Source organism: Diabrotica virgifera, chromosome 5 (assembly GCF_917563875.1).
Source record: "Diabrotica virgifera virgifera chromosome 5, PGI_DIABVI_V3a".
Classification (NCBI taxonomy): Eukaryota; Metazoa; Arthropoda; class Insecta; order Coleoptera; family Chrysomelidae; genus Diabrotica; species Diabrotica virgifera.
In genome coordinates this window covers 240,810,986-240,835,522 of record NC_065447.1, presented here as the reverse complement: position 1 = coordinate 240,835,522, position 24,537 = coordinate 240,810,986, and positions in this window count along the sequence as shown.

The window sequence follows — 24,537 nt, the reverse complement described above, 5'->3', positions numbered from 1 at the left end:
TATACAGCCAACTATTGGGATTTTCCCATTGATTTTTTAAATATACCTTTTACAAAGGATCTTGTATATTTTGTGATTTATGGTATACAGCCAGCTACAGGAATTTTATTTTCCTCATGGATTTTTTTCTTTCAAATAACAGCAGCTTCTTTATTTCCCGCTGATGTAGAGTCCATGTTTCACTTCCATATGTAACAACTTAGCGAATAATGCAGATGCACAGTATTAATTTAGATTAGTTTTTAGTAGCTTAGGTCTTAATAATGACGATAGGGAGAATAGTGCTCTATTCCCCGCAGCTACCCTTCCTGATACTTCCTTTTATATATGGTTGTCTTCTGTGATTGTATTACCGCCACTAAATATTTAAACCTGAATTTTAAAGATTATGAAATAAAGACTAAATTAAACAAATTAATATGAAGCACTAGAAATGGTGTTTTTGCCAATCAAGCTTTTATTAGAAGATGTGAACGTATAGAAGGTGTGATTGGGCTAAATAGTTATTTTCCTAACTAGTGCGGAAAGTTATACTTTCACGCACGAGACTGCCGTTGACCCGAACGACGCGATAGCGGAGTTCGGGCAAGCAGTCGAGTGCGGGGAAGACACTTTCCGCATGAGTTAGGAACAATATTTTTTCTAAGGTCGTGCGTTTGAAAAACACCCACAAAAAATAGAATTTAATTAAAATTCTGCTAGTAGTATTTTGTATTTTGACAACGGCACCCGATTTGGGCGTCGAAACGTTAATAAAAATCATTTTTTAATAATATTGTGGCTTATTTCCCATTATAAATAGTTAAAATTGTAAAAATGCCACAAGAAAATAGCTTCAGAACAACAACAAAAAATAGAGTTATATCAATTTTTATTTAGAAGTGAAAATACACAAATTATTTCTTTGGCAAGGTTGTCAAAACCAAACTTTCAATATAATGGGTTACCACGACGACAATATTGGTTTCCATGACGACGATTCAAAACCATTATAATTTTCTACTGATCTGACTTTTAAATATTATGTCAAAATAATTTTATTTCATCGAATTATCAGTAGTAATTGCACAAAAGCTCTGAAATTATTGAATTTTTCCCGAGTGACACTTTGACAGTTTTAATTTCACGAGCCGAAGGCGAGTGAAATTATGTCAAAGTGTCACGAGAGCAAAAATTCTATATTAATTTTAGAGGTCGAGTGCAAATTGTTGCGATTATTTCATGAATAAAACTGTTCAAAATCAAAATTGTATTGTAATTTATTTATGTAAGTACCATTAAACACACAGTTTTTATAAATATTTGACGATTGAAAGTCATCACTTTTATAATTTTTAAAACATTAATTGTCATTAATGTCACTGAATGTATTTTTTCGTAGCAACGAAGGGCATCTGACGTAATATACTTAACGACGGGAGATTATCAAAAATTATCGATTTAATTCAGATTTCTGTAGCTTTCTATTTAAAATAAATTAGTAAATAATATCTAAATATTAGTTTATTGCATGTATTATAATATATTATAATGCCATATTACAAGGTATTTTACTTTCCCGCACACCGTGCTGGAAAATTTACTTTCACGCACGCCGTGCGGGAAAGTGCAACTTTCGGAAACGAAATGCGTTCGCGAAAGTGGCTCTTTTAGCACGGCCGTAGAAAAAGGACTGTATCATCATCAGCATGTCTCAGGTTACCTTTTTTCTAATGCCGCGTTATTATGTGTTACAGCGTTACGTATTACCCTGGAAAGCAAGTTAATTCTCTCACAGAGATGTATTCACAGCTTACTCAAAGCTAATTGATAAGGGAATTGTCGACAAACGACAGCTTTGTTTAAGAGCTTTGTATCGACTAAAATCATAAATCCCCTATTTACTGGATCATCACCAACAAAAACCTAATCTGTCTAGTAACATTGTTACGCCCTGTAACACAAAATCGACAACATAATGGCGGTTAGGTAGCTATATGGGCTGAAATTTATCTACCCTTTAACTAAACACACAGTGCCGACAGGCACATATTGTACACCATTGTCTGAAGTTTGTGGAATGTTTTTGATATTTTCTGTTGTACGGCTTCACAAACACACGCACTGGTTCAAAGAGACGTCAATTGATCAAATGGAAGCATCTGTAAGTACATTATACAGATTATCCTGCGCATTAAATCAAGCATGCCCTAAGGGGAAAGAATAAAAATACATATTTATCAAAGTGGATTAAAATATTTAGGGACAGAGAAATAAATAATAAAAAGACTTACTCACAGTCAATTATTTATCCTACCACGGACGATCGGTTTCACATAATATAATTTACTATGCATATATAGGGTGAGGCAGATAACTGGCCTATTAGAAATATCTCGAGAACTAAAGGCAACAGGATCATGAAAATTGGAATAAATGGGTAAAAAAATTGAGGGATGATCTATTAAATGAAAATATTTTCATCCCTTTGCAACTTCCGGTTATACCAGAAGTTGCTTATAACTTGGTTTTTTAAATGGGACACCCTGTATATTTTTACATTTTTGGATTCTCCTCAATATCTTCTTTCTTAAAATATGAGATTTTGTAATATTATTCAGAGTATTTTAAAAAATATTTACGTTTTTTTGTGTGTCCATTTGAATATATGCAATTTGAGAATTAAAAAATCGTAAAAACTTATGTATTAGGTACTGTTTCTTTTGACATTAATAATACAATTCGATGCTTTTACTGTGTATACCTTGGAAAGTCAAATTATATTACTAACAATCGATAGTGCATGAACCCTTTTTAACCCCGGTCACTGTAGGGTTAAAATAAAGGAAAAAAGTAAATTGGCAAAATTAGTTAGCTTGATTCAGACGGGCTCGTTCGTTGAATGTAGACAGAAGTCCTAATTTAATAAGTCTGTACCGATGTAAAAACTTTCATAGCAAGTGAATTAGAAAAACCTCCAGATTTTTAAACTACCACTGTCTACTGGACAATTTAATTTACCTCATAATGAAGTTGGAAAATTTGGAGATAATATTCTTCTAATAGGTAATCGAGAAGTATTGCATCCAACTTCATACATTTAATTTATAAATAACTTTGAAAAACTTCTGATACAAGAAAAAAACCGCTAAATGCCGCGCGCCGTTAAAATGAGTGGCGCATACAATATTCCAGCTACAACAAAGCTGATATGAATATTACGTGGCGCAAAAATGTATTTTCATGTTGATGGAAAACAACATTCTAGTCTTATTTTAAAGATTTTTCCATAATATTTGCTAGATTTGAAGTAAACGCAGACCCGGCCCGAGGGCCGTGCGAGTCGTGCGCCCGCACAGGGCGCCAAGGGTGTGGGGCGAATTTTCCCCTCCCAAAAAAATTTAAAAACGATAAATTATTTAAATTATGTCAATTTTTTAAGTGAATTATTCATTCATTTATGATGAATTAGTAATATTTCAGAAAGCCTTAGTAAGTTTTAATTTTATTATTAGTACATTCTTTCACGGTTTTTGCTCTAAATTTTAAAGAACCGCTTGGATTGACATGAAATTTGGCATACGCATAGCTTACATGTCAAAGAAAAAAAGTGATATTGTGCCGATGTGTGCTTTTGCCCTGGGAGTGACTTTCACCCCCTTTTGGGGGTGAAAAAATATATGTCCAAAATAAGTCCGGAAATGGGTAAAATCGCTCATTTTAAGTAACTTTTGTTCTATAGAGCTTTTTCGCCAAGTTAACCGTTTTCGAGTTATTTGTGAGTGAATATGTTTATTTTTCAATAAAATAACCACATTTTTAGACGGTTTTTCGTAAATAACTCAAAAAGTAAGTATTTTGTCGACCAAAACGTTCTTAGCAAAACATAGAGCCTGTAAAAAAGTAAAAAAAATGGTGTACGCGTTAGGTCTCTGGACCTCGTAGAACTAGAGTTATAGCCAATGAAAAATAGATTCATATTCACCAAATTTCAAATAGAATATTTCGACGTGAAATATCCAAAAAATTAAGCACTTTTTGGGGAAAACCCATTATAACTTTTTTAAAGTGTTTAAAAAAAGCTTTATTGCTGTTTTTACAAAAAGTTTCTAGCATTAAATTTAAGCAAGTTACGCTCAAAATAATGTTGGTCCCTTTTGTTTTGGCAAAAAAAAATCGGGAAGTTAAAAAAAAAGTTGAAAGACTTCTGATTCATCTGCTGTTTAGTAACGTAGCATATAATTTTGTTTAAGATAAACCTTATAAGCAAGAAACTTCAAGAGGTTGACATGAACATAGCAAACTCTCTCTCTCTGATTTCTTCAACGAAGCAATTTTTTCAATAAACAAGGAGTGATGCAGGATTCAACAGAATATTAGTCGATTGCAGGGAAGTGGCTGAAATGATTGAAGTTGACCCAGCATTCCCTAAAGAAAGTGAACTGCGGCCGAAAAAAAGAAGAAAGTGTTTTCTTATGAATCAAGTTATGAAACAGTTCTTGATCCTGAGATCGTGTTCAAAACTAAATTCTTCTACGCGGTCTTGGATCAGTGTATCTCTTCTATAGGCGACAAATTTGAGCAGCTTCAAAACTACCACCAACTGTTTGGGTTTCTACATTCAAACACCACAAGTGATGACAAAACCTTATTAAAATGCTGCAAGGACCTACACATTGCACTCACTGATGGTCAGCACAGTGACATTGATGGTCTTCAACTTTGGAAAGTTAACTTTGTTCAACTTAGCCTATAACATAAAAACACAATATGTATCATGGCTCATTGCCATACTTTTGTAACTTTTGGATGACTTTTTTAAATAAAATCTAATTGTATAACTTGTTAACTTAAGTTTAAATAAAACATGTATACTACTTTCCTTTTACTATAAATGGCTTTTATTACTATGATTTTCCTATAAAGTTGAACTTTTCAAAACCAGTTGCCCCATGGCGGGGGGGGGGCGCCACAATAGTAATTCGCACGGGTGAAATATTACCCACGGGCCGGCTCTGAGTAAACGCGCCACAAAAGAGTTTCAAAATTCAAACTGTATCAAAGTTACTCTTTTGTGGCGCGTTTTACTTCAAATTGAGGAAATATTATGGAAAAATCTTTTAAAATAAAACTATAATTTTCTTTTGCATCAAAATGAAAATACATTTTTGCGCCACATAATATTCATATCAGCTTTTTTGTAGCTGAAATATTGTATGCGCCACCCATTTTTATGGCGTTTAGCGGTTTTTTATTCTTGTCGGATTACTACTACTACTAGTAGCAAAACACTTCTTTGATGCAACAGTACAACTATTATAAATCATTACATGTAACCGAGAAATATTTAGCTCGAAATTATATAGAATTACAAAATACGATACGAAAATTCTCGAATGTCCCAAAGATAATTAATTTATGCCATCATAATCACCCACATGGCGCCTCTGGAACGTCAGCTCATGCATCTTTTCATATATTGTTTATATTTTGAAACCAAATAAATTATGTGGATGATTTATTTCGTGGATTATGTTTGAGAATTACATAAGAGCACAAGTCCGCATTAAAAGAAATAAAAAAATAATGCAAATTATAGAACAGTTGGCCCTTTTCAGGCGCCATGCGAGTAGTTATGAGTTAAAGAATGATGGAGAATGGAATACAAAACTCGAAAAGCAAAAGGAAAAATAGAAAAGTATATAAAGCAATCATTCACCAATAAAAAAACACGAAGTATTATGGAGCTATATATTCGGAAGTTTGTTTTTAAGGGTAATATCACTATACATAAATTATCCAAACAGGGTTTTCAGATTTAAATCCGTTGTCTTTTACGTTGATGACTTTATTTATTGTGGCAGGCTTTCATGTTGGAAATAATTGTTTCATTGGTGGTATATCGGCCTGCGAATTCAAAATCAATATTCCATAAATTTGCATTGAACACGTCCCACAGAGAGTGTAGAACTATGTCCCAGCCCTATAACAAAGTTTACTTTAATGTATTGTTGAATACAGCGTTGCCGATTTATCAAGCACAATTGATTTATAGGATGACAGATATAAGGAATAAGGTAGCTATCAATACATATACTTCGTCTAATATACTTACCGTTGCACGTCATCCGCGTGATAGCCCATGGCGTCACATGATACCAACACGAAATATTTAGGCGGTAGGTGTGCTCTTTTTTAGAATCATTTTGCCGAGTACACAGTTTGCCGAGTATCGGTCAATGTTGAAATTTAGACTAAAAGATATTTATATGTTTATTGTTTGCTTCATTTCTGTGCGCGTGCTGAAATTACTCTTAGTACTTATAAAATGCCATGGTTCACTATGTTGTCAAAATAAAAATGATTAGCCTTCAAAAGCTATCTTATAGTTATAAAAAAAATAATAGGACATCATAAATAATTTTATTTATTTATCAACATTGGCCATTTGCTTTTGGCCACTGTCGTTATTGACCGGTTATTGATGAAAATTCTAATTTTAGGTTATTTTTTTTACAACATTTGCCAATTAGGGGATGCATATAGATTTTCACTTCGGAAAATTCAAACAAGATAGAACTTTTTGTAATTTCATTAAGAACTGTTAATTAAACAACATATCAAAAAGTTCTACTCGAGAAATGGGTGCTTCATTTTTTATTAAACAAATGAACTGCGAAAATAGACGTTTTTGAAAAAAATTGACTTGGCCACTGAAAAATTCAGAAAATTTTACAAAAAAAAAACTTATATAAAGATTTTTCTAAAATTAAATCTGTAGCTTCTATAATTTTTTATTTATAACGCTAAAGTCACCCTTCTCACAAACATTGGCGCACTGTAAACGAGCCTACGGCGAAGTGCACGGTTGAATTTTTTTAATGTAATTCTTGAACTAATCGATCAAATAAAATTTTACAAACTGAACATGAAAAAAAAAATAATTAAGCTATCATAGAGTTATAATAAAAAGAAACACAATGTATGAACATAAGTATGGTGTGGGCTGAAAGTGAAACTTACATGAATTTTGTTTAAAAATGATTTAAAAATATGTAACTAATACAAGTTTTCTTATAAAACTCTCAATTTTGCACAACTTACCTTTCAATCATCTTATTAAACGATGTTTTATTCAAAAAAAATCTCAAAAATTTAATACAAATACAAAATACGACGTCTCAAAAAATAAAATTTTTGAAAACTTCATAGTTTTACAGAATTAACACCAATTTAAGACGGTATTACGCAATTTTCAACAGATCTATTACAGTTTTATAGGTGTTTTTTAAAGATCATGATGTAGTCTTTAAAATGTACTAAATTATTTTACTTTAGAAATGAAATAAACTATTTCTTTTTGAGAAAATTAAGAAAGATAACAAAAATGTAATACAAAAACCGAAAATTACCAGCTAAAAAAAATGTTTATACAAAGTGATCAAAACTTTTTTCTGTAAAACTTATCTGATATACATTTAATAATAAGCTTCAACAATAATAAATGTTTAAAAAAATTTTTTTTAGCTCTTATACAGTATGTCTGCGTAACTTGAAACCTATTGATAACTTTTTTATTATCAGTCTAACGAAAAAAAGGTATTCTTTATAAAATACTCTGCATCGTATATTATCTAAGATGCAACCATCAAATATAAAATTTTATATTGGGAAATTCAGTATTTTTTCCACTTATCCGGTTTTTCACCGGTTATTACTTTAAAAAGAAAAAACCGGTTATAACCGGGACAAAAAACAACCGGAAAAACCGATTATTGCCGAGGAAAAAACCGGTTTTATGTTATAACCGGTAGGTTTTTCCCATAGCTAAAATAACTATTCGATTTTCGATGGAGTATAAGTGCAAAATCAGAAATAAACTAAAAGTTAATAAAAATTTACACGCTAGCACTTATCGATCGGTTGGAAAAACATGACGTGTGTTTTTGGCGACATAACCTTGGACAAATTCAATGTTGCATTAACGAAAACATAGATATGCCGAAGAGTGAATTGAATTTGCTCTTTGTTGTATTTTTAACGGTATTTTCCAAGCGAACAATGAGACTGAGCGAGGCAGAGGCGTTCCAATATTTACTTTCAATGTGATTCCGATCAACGCGAAATCCAGGATTAGTAGAAAGGCCTTATAGAACATAGATTCTCGGAAATTTGAGAATAGTCCGATCAAATTAGATTATATCCTTACAAAAGAGGGTTTCTGGAAGTTTTTTCATTTGGAACACGTCACTTTTCATCGATTTTCAAAAATTTAACACACATTTTAGAAGCACAAAAGTCTTTTTCTTGTCTTTGTACGTATTCGCTGTGTGCAAGTACTTGGAGGGAATACGAGAAACGATCGTGCGCGAGTATCGGAAAAATCTTGCAACCTTCTTAACATATTAAATATATTTCTTAAATAATTAATATTGTCAATTGAAATTGTCAAATTGACGTATCTTTCATACCTACTGCCATTGAAGAAGAAAAATTATATGTTGCTCCACAATATTGATATGATATGCAATTATTATATTAAAGTGAATTTAATTCTTGTATTTTGCTTGTAGTACAGCATTTTAATAATCAATTTTATTTACTAGATACAATATTTACCGTTTAATAACATAACCTCAATACCTCAAGAGTACTTTTTCTTCTAATTCTCTTTTTGGGCTATGGCCTTGTCAATTATATAGTAACCAGGACTAATATAATTGGCCAATATAATTAAAAGTGCTAAAAATTTTGCTGAGCTATGAAACCAGGTGTCGCTCTTCCGAACTTGCACGGTCCCAATATGTGTATGTGTATGATTTTAGGTCCTTTTTTGCATTAATTCATTCGTTAAGCATTACAATCCCTAGAAATTATAGCTAACACCATGGCGTTTAAAATCCTATTCTTTGGTGAGGTGGATTACTCCTCTGTCGTTCCTTTTCCATTTTTTCCTGCCCTTGCACTGAACTTTCCAGTCTCTTTCACATTCATTGCCCTTATCATTGTCTTCTTCTTCATCATCCAGCCATCTTCTTCTAGGTGTTCCTCTACAACTGGGCCATAGTGGTGTCCAGTAAGATATTCTTCTCAATATCTGATTATGGGCGTCTCTGTGTATGTCCTATCAATTCTAAGCGAAGAGATTTTATGTTGACTCTATTTTCTCTCGTTAATTCTTCTTAAATTTCGACATTTGTTTTCATTCTTATGTCTCTCTTTCTCTCTTGTAACATTGTGGCCCAGCATTGTTCTCATTATTTTTTCTTTAAAATTTCAGAAGGTTATCTTGCACTTTCTTGTTAATCGTCATTGTTTCCATCCTATATGTAACAACAGGTCTTATATAGGTTCATCTTTGTTCTCTTACTTAAAGTCTTGCTTGTTAGAAGATTTTTATTCATTTCATGTTTTTTTGCCTTTCAGAATTCTTTCCTCTGTTCTCTCTTTTCCGGTTTTTCTGTTGTTACTCCCAAGTAGCTAAAGGTGGATACAGTTTCAAATTTATGGTTTTGTGTTATTAGATACTTCTGAATTTTTGTGTCGTCTTTACCTTCGTCATGTATTTTGTTTTGTGCTGGTTTATCTCTAGTCCTATTTTCTTCTCCTAGTTATCTAATTTTTTAACTGCTTTTGTACGTGTCATCTTCGTGTTCGCTAGGATGACTATACTAAATTTACAATCAAGATGAAGTAGAAATAAACAAACCAAGACACGTTATATGCTACTAGGAACACTTTCGAATCATAATTTACAATGTATAAGTATATACATTGTAATTAACTTTGGAAAATTATACAAAACGACAACTATACCCAAAACTTTGAAAATCATGATTTGGGATTTACAATGTATATACATTGTAAATTATGATACGGGAGTGCTCTTAGTAGCATTTAACGTGTCTTGGTTTGTTTATTTCTACTGCATCTTGATTGTAAATTTAGTATAGATCATCTGCATATGCTATACTAGTTGAAGTTGATCTGTAATGATGTTTTTGACTGCAAATTTGTCCTTAATATTACTTCCAATATCAGGTTAAACGGTGTCGGTGAGATAGAGTCACCTGGTTAAACGCTTTTGATTACATTTACATTATTGTCATTAATGCAGTAGTGTAACTAACTCTTACTTATTTTATTAAAAAACCAAATTATTTTATCTGTGGATGCATACACTCATAAGTTTGAAATGTATCTGTTAGGGGCAATAACGTAAATCCGGCAAATAACGTTAACAACCGGTCAATATCGACAATGGACTGTTGAATTAGTCATTGTCGACCGGATATTAACGATATTGTCCATAGAAACTTAACATTGATGATAATTTTAAATTTTTGATAACATTTCCACCATTGTCCGGTCAATGTCAACAATGCCCAATTGTTCGGTCAATGTTGAAATTTAGACTAAAAGATAGGTTACCTATGTTTATTATTTGCTTCATTTCTGTGCGCGTGCTGAAATTACTCTTAGTACTTATAAATTTTTATTTACTATTTTTATTTTTAAAACATTTATTTCTAACAATTTTAGAGCTAAGGTGACGACAAGGTAGGAAAAGAAGCAGTATAAGAAGTCATGGGACCTTTTTGCTTGGAAGAAAGGAATAAACGAGGAGATATATTATTACAGGAATCTGCCAGGAAGAAGAACTGGTAATTAAAAATATCTACCTGCTATGTTCTATCACCCCCACTATTATACAGAGTGAGTTTTATGTATGTAAACACTCAATTATCTCAAAAACGGCTTAGACGATTTTTATAGATTTTAGTAGGTATGGGTTTTCTAATGCGGCCGATATTATAGTGCATTGACTATAGTGAATATAGACATTATTGTCATATTTTCCGTTTTTCTGGAAATCTAATGAACTTTCTTATTTCAAACGGAACACCCTGTATATTTTTTGTGTTTTGAAGTCCCTAAGAAATACTGATACTTTTTCATGTTATATTCCCTATACCTAAATACCATAATTTCGGAGTTACTGCTACATTTATTTAAAAAAAAATTTAAACAAATTATAAAAATTAATTTTTTTGACCCGAGTAAACACTACTTTAGGTTGTTTGGATCATGGGGAACAAAAAAGACGTTTTATAATTTTTCTCTAAAATTAATCGTTTCCGAGTTATAAACAATTTAAAACTGAAAAAAATCGAATAATGACGATTTTCAAGGTTCAAGAACACAAATAAACAATTTTATTTAAGTACCCAAATTCAACCTCAAGCCTTAGTTTATCAGATACCAATAAGTAATTTAAGATTGTTTAATTTTAAAACATTGTCATTTTAAATGTTAATGCAGCCCGATCGCCCGTCCTCTCATATGCACTTCATTTAAAATTAAAAATCAATGTTTTAGAATAAAAAGAGACACAAAATCTTATGGTTATCTTCTATCAGAAGAAGAGTTGGGCTTAAATTTGGGTACTTTATAATTTCAAAAATTATATTTTTTACTTGTGTTTTAGAACATTAAAAATCGTAATTATTGGATTTTTTTCAGTTTTAAATTGTTGATTACTCGAAAACGATTAACTTTAGAGAAAAATTACAAAAGACCTTGTTTGTTCCCAATGATCCAAAAAACCTAAAGTAATATCCACCTGGGCCAAGAAAATTGATTTTTATAATTTGTTTAAATTTTTAAAAGATTTTTTTTAAATAAATGTAGCAATAACTCCGAAATTATGGCATTTAGGTATAGGGAATATAACATGAAAAATAAGCAGCATTTCTTAGGGACTTCCAAACGCAAAAAATATATAGGGTGTTCTATTTGAAATAAGAAAGTTCATTAGATTTTCAGAAAAACATACGATCTGACAACAATGTAATTAGCACTATAATATCGAACGCATTAGAAAACCCCTACCTACCAAAATCTATAAAAATCGTGCAAGCCGTTTTCGAGATAATTGAGTGTTTCCATACATAAAACTCACTCTGTATAGATATAGAATACGTTAATCTCCAAGAGACAATAAAAAAATCGTTGTGCATTTTAAATTATTCATACCATTAGATTAAGTTTAAACTCAATGAAATATTAAAACTTTAATTGATGTACCCATGCTTCGATAAATCGATCTTTCAGTGCGGTGCCAAAACATTTGCTAATGGATGCGTGATCCCTAGGCAGCAATTTTTCTAATGCACCTCTCTTCCCTGTCCATGAGTTGTGTCCATTTGGTCGTTAATCGCAGAGGAAATATACATTTCAATTACCAGAGATAAAGAAATAAAAGCATACGGAAGTTTGCAGAATAAAGTTCTACTAAATTTAGAATTATTTGACAGCAGCGTGTTTTGCTCGTGAAGGAATTTCTACAAAATAATTATTTCTTTCTTTATGTAAATTCTTATTAACATTATTGTTTGTATTCAATTTTACAGTGAGCACGTAAAGGAAACAGGTCGATTTTTATTTTTAAATTATGATTATTTGGAATATATATCATAATAGTGCATATGTGCATATGTTAGGGACAATGATGTAAATTGGCCATTGACTTTATAGACCGGGCATTGTCGTGAATGTCCATTTCCCCTAGTTATTAACGACAATGTCCGGCCATTATTAATGTTATTGTCATTAACGACAATAACATTAGCTATTTAGGGGAGTGCAATTAGAACGAAAACATGCATTGTTTCGGAATAATTCAAACAAGCTTATATTTTTCTAAAACTTTTTTTGTTAGTTTATATACATTTTAAAGTAAAAAGTTTTACTCGCAGATTTGGCCGCTAATTCTTTGTTAATTGTTGAAACAATAACAATTGTTTTGTATAAATAATTTAAAAATATTAGGTCTGGATCCCGGGTATGAAAAAAAAGTTGATTAATAGCAAGCTGAAAATTTGTAAATAGCTTAAGGGTGTCTAGTCGGATAAACTTTGATATATGGGAACACTAGAACAGGGGCAGTTTTAATTGTGGAACAGGTTAAAAATTTGGAACGGTCAGACCACGAAAACGGCACATTTATTTTGTCCGACAGAATAGACTTAAACTCTCCGAACAGAGACTAAACTCTCATGCAAAAATGAGACTACTATTTATCACCTGTCATAATTCCTGTCATTTGACATATTCTACATGTTCCACTCATTAAAACGCCCATTTGGTGATAAATAGCAGTCTGATTTTTGCATGAGAGTTTAATCTCTGTTCGGAGAGTTTCAGTCTGTTCTGTCGGACAAAATACATGTGCCGTTTTCGTAGTCTGACCGTTCCAAATTTTTAACCTGTTCCACAATTAAAACTTCCCCTGTTCCATAAATATTCAACTGGAAAAATACCGTTGACTTGGTGTGGTCTAAAGAGATTGAACTAAAAATGACAAACTAACGGGACATCTTGCGGCGATTTTTTTCAGTCCGAACTGAATTGGCTGATTTAATAATGTTTGGGTAAGCAGCCACAAAAGGACAATAAAGTTTCAAAGGCGCAGGAAATATTAAAGCCGTAAATTTATAAAAAGGTTCGTCATATCTAACAGTTGTTTTATTATGGGGCATTAGCACCCTACACATATTTCGTGAGAAAATATTTATAGGAATAAAAATGTATGTACAGGTTGAAATAAAATTTAGTAAAATAACGAAAACGTTGAGAGGATATTACAATCGGATTTTTGTCAAGTTACACTCTTCGAATCATGTCTATATACTATCCGAATTATCTTGCAACGGATAGTACTTGATAAAGACTGTCGTTAAGCGATTTTTGAGTAGGCCAGTTTTGAGACTAAATACGATTTACATCAGTTTATAGATAATCTCTTCTTCTACATACCTAATGTCGTAGACGTAAAGCTGCAGCAGTTCTTTACTTCTTTCAAAAATGGTTCTAAAAATAGTACTTGGTAGTAGTCTAGTCGCAACATAGGGGGTCCCGTGAGCAATTCTAACTCGCCGTGATTTGATGGTGGTATTATAGGTTTTTTGGGTCGCTGAATCCAATGGAAGTGGTCTGGAAGCACAAAAATGGTGCGTTTAATTGTTATTAACAAATTATGGTAAAATTAGATATTTTTCAGGAATTATTAGAAGCCCTGTAAATAAATTGATGGTGTTAGGTCTTCTCTGGTGTATTTTTGGTTGCTGAATCGAATACGACTATTGGTGATCACTCAAAATATGTTTTTATTTTGTTAATAACAAAATAATTGTTTATTCTCCGAAAAGCTCCAAATAATGCGCTATCTACAGCAAGTTTGTGGTCTTTTTCATAGCATTTTTATACGCTAAATCGATTGCCACTACTCGTGATAGCTTAACACTAGAAGCACCAGAGCGGTCATTTAGACTGCTTTCTATTTTTGACCCTGTGTATTACTTATTCCTAGTTGTTTTAGAAAGTTGATAATTTAGGACTTTTCTCAGATTTACTTGAGGAATATAATTCCTCCTTTACAGGTACTTAGTGTAATTACTTTTTGAGATGTGTTAATATATACCTAGAAGCACCAGGGCGGTCATTTTGACTGCTTTCTATTTTTGACCCTCTGTATTACTACTTACTCATAGTTATTCTAGAGACTCAAAAATTTAGGACTTTGCTACATCTATTTAAGGATTACAAGTTCTATTTTGCAGGTAGGTACTTAGTACAATTACTTGTTGAATATGTTGATGTCTACCTAGAAAAAATGCGGTCCTTATTACGGAGGAGAAGTACCAGATCTGAGCGATGATCAACAGATCACTTTGCACTTGCGTCGCCAATATGGAACTTATTTATAGAGAATTGTATATTTTGCTACACCTACAACTGGCTAAAATATATCTATCGACGAACAGGTTTTTCCCACAAAGGCAAAATGTCACTTCACCCAGTACATTGCGTATAAACTCGATAAGTTTGAAATCAAATTCTGGCTTACAGCTAATGTCTAGTCCAAATATTTATTGCACGGATTTCCTTACCTACGGAAAGATGAACAACGACAAGACAATCAACTTCTAGGGGAACGTGTAATTAGCCGTCTAATGGGCCCATTTATGAATAAGGGAAGAAATGTCACGATACATAAAAAGTATTACGAAAGAAGTCTACCAGCAGTACTGGAACAATAAACTGAGCAAGAAAGGATATTCCTCCGTCAATAAAAAACGAAAAGATGGAATTATACAAATCAAAAATATTCATACACGAAGACTTGAGCTAACCAGGGAAACCAGGTGTACCAGAGAAAAATGATCAAAAATGTTTTAGCGTTGAATTCTCTATACTCAAACAATATTGAAATAGGCATAGACAAAAAGGAGAAACCTAAAACGATTACCTACTACAACTATACAAAATACGGAGTAGACGTTGTAGATCAGATGGCCATACAGTACTCAACCAAATCAGCTTGAAGAAGATGTGTGTAGATATTGTACAAGCAAAATTAAAAAATTTTGTTACTACATAAATTGTGCTTAAATAATTAAAAAATTTATTTAAATTAGCTAAATGTCTTTTGTTAGTAGGTATTAACTCAATATAGGTTTTCATTTCAATTAAAAAATGATACGAAAACGACTGGCAGTAGAAAATTCTAATACCCGTCATCTTGACCGCTCCGTTTTTGCTGTAGATAATAAAAAAAACACTTGAATTGACATGAAATTTGGCATATACGTAGCTAACATGTCAAACAAAACAAGTAATATTATACTGATGTGTGCTTTTGCCATGGGGTGAGTTTCACCGCTTTTCGGGGGTGAAAAAAGAAACCATTAAAATAAGTCCGGAAATGCATAAACTGATTAATTCTAAGCAACTTTTGTTCTATACAGTTTTTTCACTAGGTCAATACTTATCGAGTTATTTGCGAGTAAATATGTTCATTCTTCAACAAAAAAACACGTTTTTGGTGGTTTTATAAGCCTTTTCGGACTGATGAAACTTACAGATCATATAAATACGACATAAGTAAAGCAATTGTGAAGCGGTAACGATTAATTTCATTTGAAATGCTAATTAGGGGGTGATTTTCCCGTTTTTTTTTGCCAAAATAAAAGGGACCAACTTTGTTTTGAGCGTAACTTGCTTATTTTTGATACTAAATACTTTTTCAACAAACAAGAATAAATTTTTTTACAAGCTTTAAAAAAGTTGTAATGAGTTTTCCTCAAAAAGTGGTTCATTTTTTGGTTATTTTATGTTGAAATATTCGATTGGTAATTTGACAAATATGAACCTGTTGTTCATTAGCTACAACTCCGCTTCTACTGGGTCCACGGACCCCACATTTACACCATTTTTTTCACTTTTTTATAGTCTTTATGTTTGCTAAGAAAATTATTTTTGAAAACATACTTACTTTTTGAATTATTTGCGAAAAACCGTCTAAAAACGTGAGTTTTTTGTTGAAAAATGAACATATTCACTCGCAAATAACTCGAAAAGTATTGACTTAGTGAAAAAACTGTATAGAACAAAAGTTGCTTAGAATTAATCAGGTTATCCACTTCCGGTTTTATTTTAAAGGTTTTCTCTTTTCACCTCCGAAAAGGGATGAAACTCACCTCCATGGTAAAAGCACAGATCAATACAATATCACTTGTTGTGTGTGACATGTTAGCTACGTGTATGCCAAATTTCATGTCAATCCAAGTGGTTTTTTTTAAATTTAGAGCAAAAACTGTAAGTAAACGTACTATAAACCGTTATTTTTGCAATAATTTCTTAATAACAAAGTCAGAACGTGGTTTAAGCAATCACGAGTGGTGGCAATCGATTTAGCGTATAGTAAAAATACTATGAAAAACACTACAAACTTACTGTAGATAGCGCATTATTTGGAGCTTTTCGGCGAATAGACAATTATTTTGTTATTAACAAAACAAGAACATATTTTGAGTGATCGCGACTAGTCGCATTCGATTCAACGACCAAAAATACACCAGAGAAGACCTTAACACCATCAATTTATTTACAGGGCTTCTAATAATTCCTGAAAAATACCTAATTTTACCATAATTTGTTGATAACAATTAAACGCACCACATTTGGGCTTCCAGACCACTTCCATTGGATTCAGCGACCCAAAAACCTATAATACCACCATCAAATCACGGCGAGCTAGAATTTCTCACGCCACCCCCTATGTTGCGACTAGACTGTAGCGGCTGGGCGTGCCCCTGACTCCAAACAGTTCTATTGGCAATGCTGCATCAATACTGGTATGTATATATTCTATTATATGAGTTAAAATCGTTATGATAAAAAAGGGATTATGTATTGTGTGCATAATATATTAACAAAGAAATATAATTTATCGAGGAAAATAAAAAAAGCTGGGCGTTTGTGTGTTTTATTGTTTATTATGTTACATTGGCTTGCATAAAACGTGACGAATTGATTGAATGTTTAAAAAGAATGGAACAGCGGTGTACACTTTGTGCTTTGCTTATTTTCGAAACATGGTTATAATAATGATAACATTTACTCTCTGCATGCCTAAATAATAATATCGTATTTAATAAATATTTGTCCATCATTTCTAGTATTTAGTAACGATATTCGATGTCATATTTTATGTATATAAAATAATAAGCAATAATAACACAATATAACTGGGAAATTAAAAAACACGTATGTACATACCCATGTTATTTGTTTTTTCATATTATGGTAGGGGAGCCCAAGTGGGGATTTTGCGTGTTACTTGAGCGTCTCAGAACATCGTATGGGGAGAAACCCTGTACCCAGTAAATGTACATCTACCTACCATATAAGGACTCTTAATATTGGGGCGTGTGTTGGGGGCAGTCCGAAATAAAATTTATCCTTAGAAAAATTCGAAAACATCAGAATAAGGCCCAGTTTTCAGTGACCGGTTAAAATTTTGGTTAGCTAACCTAGTTTAAATTTTAACCAATATTTTAACCCTCATAGGGCCGGTTTTTCAGTGCTGGGTTAACCCAGATTTTTCGGTCACCGAAAATTTTATGGTTAATCAGTTTTTCAGTACTAGGTTATCGCTTAAACCCGTTTAAGTTGACCAAGATTTTAACCGATACTCGCTATCATAGGTGGTTTAACTTCGAATTTTCCGACAGACGTTTATCTATATTTGCTGACAGAAGAGGTTAGTTAAATTATGACATTTTGTGTTATCGCGGGAAATATTGTATTATGTATTATTATATTCTTGATTATATCTACATCATCAGATGAAGAATCGGAACTTGAATGCATTAATCATTTTTGTAATGTTATGTTATTTGTTATTTATAAATAGGTTATGAAATTCTATTTTGTTTATTTTTCTGTCAAAAATCTATAGAATTGCACATCTTGGTTTAAAGCACTGAAAAACGATATAAGGGTTAAAATATTGGTTAAAATTTAAACTAGGTTAGCTAACCAATATTTTAACCGCTCACTGAAAAACCGGGCCATAGAGTTTTTCGGTGCTTTAAACCAAGTTAAGAAAATCTCGGTTAGCTAACCACTTTTTTCTTCTGTTGGCAGTAGTAACTGTACTTGCGCATGTGCAATTCGAGAACTAATGATCAATTTGACAGAAAAATAAACAAAAAAACAATTTCATAATCAAATTAAAAAAAAAATTATTAATGCAATATCAAGTTCGAAATCTTTATTTAGTTCATAATGTTTACCTCGGTTTCATAACAGAAGAGCATTACAATTTCTAGGACGATTTAGACTTTTTTTGCCGATTTCGTTTGTCAAAGACCACGGTGTTATCAGTTATCAGTTGAACAGATTGACCAGGAAATAAGGAGTCAAACTGTTTGGTAAATAATTATTTTGTTGTATATACAAATATAAAATTATCTTTTTAAAATACCACTAGGAATCATGCATTAAATCCTGTTACATATTTGTAAACATAAGGTAAATACCTGTTACAGTTGTAATATATATATTATTGTGTTTTCAATTTATCAATCAAAGGCAAAATGAAAATTAAATTAAATTTTTTTTAAATAACGCGGGCACATAAATTTGATACACCCTGTATATTGATCTGTAAATATTTATTAGAATTTAGTTTGGATGTAAGTAGATTTTTCTTTTAATGAGCTTTCCGATGAACCATTAAAGACTTTTGTGAATAATTAAAGTGAAAAGGACGATGTATTTAGTTTTAAAATGGAAAAAGATTGTTTATTACGGGAACTATAGAATCTACAGGTAGAGGTAATTATCATTTTCTAGAAAATGGTTTAAAAGAAAGTTTGGAATTTTATTATCTTTGTTTCAACCCGAGTAAATGTTGTAGGGTTCCCCGAAAGTAATTAGGATGGTCGGAATAATTTTGAAAATGACTGTTTGTTTGTCGAATGGAAAAGAGAAATGTTTCTGATTATTGGCAATTTGGAAGGGGAAAAGTGGTTTGAATGTTGAGTTGAGTTTGAGAAAGAATTCATTATGTGATTGGCATCGCTGAGGAGCAGTTCGACGTTTTCGTGGATAGATAGTTAGCAAGTACCGGTGTTTGTTTGATAGTGGAGAATAGTGCTGAAAAGTGGAACGAGAGACAGATCAAATTGAGACGAAATACCTCTTTGATTCTGTATTATTGTGAGAAGGAGAGCAGAGAATTTTTGGAGTTTGTGTGAATCGAGTACTGGTCAAAAGAGGCTTTGGCTCGTTGGAGAATTGGTGCTGGTATGCTGATAGTTTTGAAGCTGGAGAACGGAGAGGGCTTTGATGAGTAGCCTTTAACATAGTCAACGAGGGAAAGCTGTTTTGGGTCACGAGAAGACATCAGAGTGAGTGAAGCAAAAGGTCAGTCAACTTATGTGAAAGATATTTTTATGTTCGGAAACTAAAATTTTGAGTAAAAAGAATATGAATTAAAATTCCAATATTTCAAAAAGTAAATAGGAAATATAGGTAATCTTGCGAATACCTAAATTTGTTTTGTTTAGTTTGTTTTACCAAAGTCATCGGGAACAAACCGATAAATTGTTTTTTTAACTAGAATAAATTTAAGTGGTAAAAATTTCATTCGGACATCTGTGTCCACAGGTTTAAGATTTGATAGATTTTTAGAGTATTGGTTTTGATAAATAAAAGACAATTCTGTATGTTTATTTTATATTTTGCTTTATTTCTTTTTTCTATTTTATCCCGATTAAGATCAACTAAGAGATACTGAAACCACGAGAGAAGATAAGTATAACGTAAGATAATTTAGACATTTTTTTAATATTATAAAAAGGCACCCTGAGATTTTTTATTCATTTTTTATGTATGATTTGCGACAATTAAATAATTAATCAAATAAATAATAATTAATGTAAAATTAATAAGAAGCAGATCATAACAATATATATATATATATATATATATATATATATATATATATATATATATATATACATATATATATATTATTTAAATATATTTCCTTATAATTCCTTCCTATATAATAATGATAATTTATAATTTCGATAATAATACATAATAATTTCCTTATAATAATAAGGAAGTAGAAAACTTCCCGCGAAAAAAACAAAATAATATAACCCGACTAATCTCTTCTGCCAGGCAGGTATTCAAAATAAACATCTGATGCATTCACTGGACCCATGCGCAAGTAGTGTAACCGCAAAATTCGGAGTTAAACCATCTAACGAGGATCGGTTACAATCTTGGTTAACTTAAATGAGTTTAAACTCTAACCTAGTACTGAAAAACTGATTAGCCATGAATATTTCGGTGACCGAAAAATAAATAGGTTAACCCAGCACTGAGAAACCGGCCCTAAGACAAGGTAAGTTAAGTACATAAAGAACAGTGTATATTTCACAAAAATAAAAGAATATTTCACAAAATTAACATCAAATCGCAGAACTGAAAAATAAGTATTCTATATTTTTCAAAAATCAATCGAATGATACTAAACACGACCACCCACAGTGGGGTGGTGGGTAACTTTAACATTTTAAATAGGAACCCCGCGATATTTGGCGAAATGAACATCAGATTGACACACTGAAAAATACGTGTTCAATATTTTTTTGAAATCTATCGAATGACACCAAATACGACCCCCCACGGAGGTGGGGTGAGGTTTACCTTAAATCTTAAATATTAGCCCCCATTTTTAATGCAGATTTAGATTTCTTGCGTAAAAATAAGTAACTTTTATGTGAGACATTTCTTCTAATTATGGATAGATGGCGCTATAATCAGAAAAACGATTTTTGGAAATGCAAAATTAAATTAAAAAATGGAAAATACCCACTAAAATGGAAAACCCCCACAAAATTGGAAAACTTAACTTAACTTTTTTTGGTTTTAGGGCATAATATTCACAAACCAATAGGTCCCCATGACGCTTTAGTAACTGCAAAATTTACCATCCAATGCTCCCCTACTATTATTTATTTTTCTATATTTGTATCATTTGGAAATCGTTTTTCCTAAGTGTAGGTATATGTACGAGTGAATTAACCTTATTGATTTTCCTCGCGTACCATCACATATTAATATCAAACTGTAATAGTCGAGGAAATGAAGCTGAAAAAATGGCAAAACCTCGCAATTTTTTCGTCCAGCATCGATTTGTACAAAAATTTGGGATTAGGCTCACTTCATCCTCTAGTTCATTTTCTATATTGAGCCGTTGTACGCTTTTGGTTTTGTAAGGGTGAAAACTACCCCTAGTTTTAAAAAATGATCAAATAACATTTTAAACTTTAATATTGTCAGCATTTGCTTCTAATTAGTTACATAATGAATGTTTTATCCTTTAAGATATACTATCATAATATTTAAACCCTTAAAATCACCCTTGTTGGAGCTATATATAAAAAATTTACTTACCCTAAAAGAATAATTTCGACTTGCATCGATTTACATAAAAATTTGGGATTAGGATCATCTCACCCTGTACTTCGTATTCTATATCATGCTTAAGGGCGTTGATTATTTTTAGGGGTGTAAACAATCCCTTATTGTCAAAAATTATATAAAAACATTGTATACTTTAATATGTGTAAAATTTGGTTTTGATTAGTTAAATAATGATTGTTTTATACTTTAGGATATAATATCATAATACTTCAACCCTTAAAAACCACCCTTAATAACATTACAGTTTTTATAAGTAGATATTTTAATAGGTCTATACAGAAAAAAAAAGTAGAATTAAAGAATTACAAAAACATTTATTTACACAAAAATACGAATTTACAAATATGTACAAATACAAATAGTTTTTTAGTCATCTTCCAGTATACGAACCGGTTCTGTGGTATTATACATACATTGAACATTATCCATAAGCGGACTATCCGAATTTTTCGAAAAAAAAAATTCGTTTTATAAACATAGCTCCTTCATTTTTGTCGATGAAAAGATTTTTTAAAAATAACTTTGTAGTATTTTTGAAGCGTTATAAGACTGTGTCAACTAAATTCCGTAAGATCCCTCAGTTTTTAATTAGGGTGGGTTTAAAGGGCTCGAATAAGGTGGTGTTTGCTCGTAAATAGAGGTTTTAAACAGCTATATCTCGCTAACTGTTCACTGTAATGAAAATCTATGCACAAGATAATTTTATTTATTAAAGAAGCTACATTTGGTAATCTATAATTTTTTTCGTATCTCCAGTATTTTCGGAGATATTTTGAAGTAAATGGTGAAAAATGGGAAATTCCAAAAAATAAATTTTTCTTTAAACTCCAATTTTTCTAAAATTAGGCCTTTTAAATAGGTCAAACTTCTTGGGTGTATTGATAATACAAATATAAAAGGAATTACAGAAAGGTTAAGACCAATTTTTAATCAGTAGGGTAGTTAGGGGGTTGTTTTCACTGATTTCTTCATAGAGAAAAACAGGTACCGACCTTTTTTTGATCATAAGTCGCCTACTTTTTAGACTAGAAACTTTTTATTATTTTTTTGAAAGGCTTAACTGTATACTTGAAAAAAGATTATTTAAGTTTTCCTCGAAAAATGCAAAGTTTTTCGGTTATTTTACTTTGAATATTTCAAATTATGCATTTGACGAAAAAAGCTAACTTTTAACATGCCGTATCTTGGTTTGCGTTGGTCTTAGCGATATTACAGAAAAATAATTTGATTTGTGTTACTAAAAGATACAATTTTGATATCTACAATTTTTTTGATTAAATGCATATTTTTCGAGGTATTCTCAAAAAACCCTCTAAAAAAGTCGATATTTTCATCGAAAAACTGTTACTTTCAAGCGCGAGTAACTCGATAAATATTAGTTTTACGAAGAAAATGTAAAAAACATTTTTTTCTTATAATCACTTTTTACATCGATTTACATAGTTAAAATGTAATAAAAAATTCCCGCCCCCGAGATGGGGTGGCAACCACCCCCAAGGTTTTAGCGTACAGCGGCATGATATAGAAAATGATCCTTGGACTATTCCCTACCTTCTGTGAAAATTTTAAGTAAATCCATGCTGGACGAAAAAATTGCGAGCCAAAACGCTTCATTTCCTCGACTATAATTGTACTCATCTAGACAAATAAAAATGATTAAAAATGTATAATAGCAGCTGTAATGGGATTGCTTGATTGTTTTTGTGAGAAAATTAAATACAATAAAAAGTAACTTACTGTTATTTGTTTTTATTGCTTTTACATTATATGCCAGAAAGAATTGATATTGCATTTTAAATGATATGCAATAAAACCTTATGATACAAAAGTTTATGTGGGTTGCGACCCCTGAGAAGCCGCTTTAAAAAGCTGACAGGGCTGCGAAATGATTTCCACATAAAAGAAACTTTTTTAAAAAGATGTTTATTTTATAGCCTAAATAAAAACATGCCAAATAAAAATGTAACGCCCTGATTATCATAATATTGTTTATCATATTTATCATCATATTTATTTAGGGACGTATTTTTTTATTTAGCTTAAATACCTCGACAGCCAAGGCCATTGGCATGTTACAGTTAACTTCCCAATAAGATTATAGTGTAATGTGTAGTATGTGTTGAGTAAATGTCTTGTTACTTAGTAAAGTCAACTTCATTGTTTTTACAAAGAGACGCTAATTGTATACGAATGTCTGCGGTTCCTCCGGTGATTACCGACTCCACAAGGATGGAACGTAAACTTAAATAAGAAAATTAAAAAGAAAATAATAATTAAACACATACATAATACACCATAACATAGTCAACGCTGCAACAGAATCACTTGGGAGAGAGAAAAGTAACGAATACTCACATATTAAAGAAGAAAACCCCGTGGTTTAGAGAGGAAATTAAGATAACATGTGAAGAAAAGAAGAAAGCCTTTTTAGAATACAGAACAAAACAAACACAACAGGCATGCAACCACTACAAACGAATCAGAAACGAAACGAATACTTTAGTGAGATAAATAAAAAGGGAGCACTGGCAGAGTTTCTCAAAACAGATGGAACACGACTTCTACAGAACACAAAAAGAAGTATGGAGAATTATCATCAGAGGGCAAAGAAAGGAGATGAACGAATTAATAAAAGCGAAACACATTCCGAAGGAAACATGAGCAGACTACTTCCGATCTCTATTTGCTAAAGGCGACGATATTGAA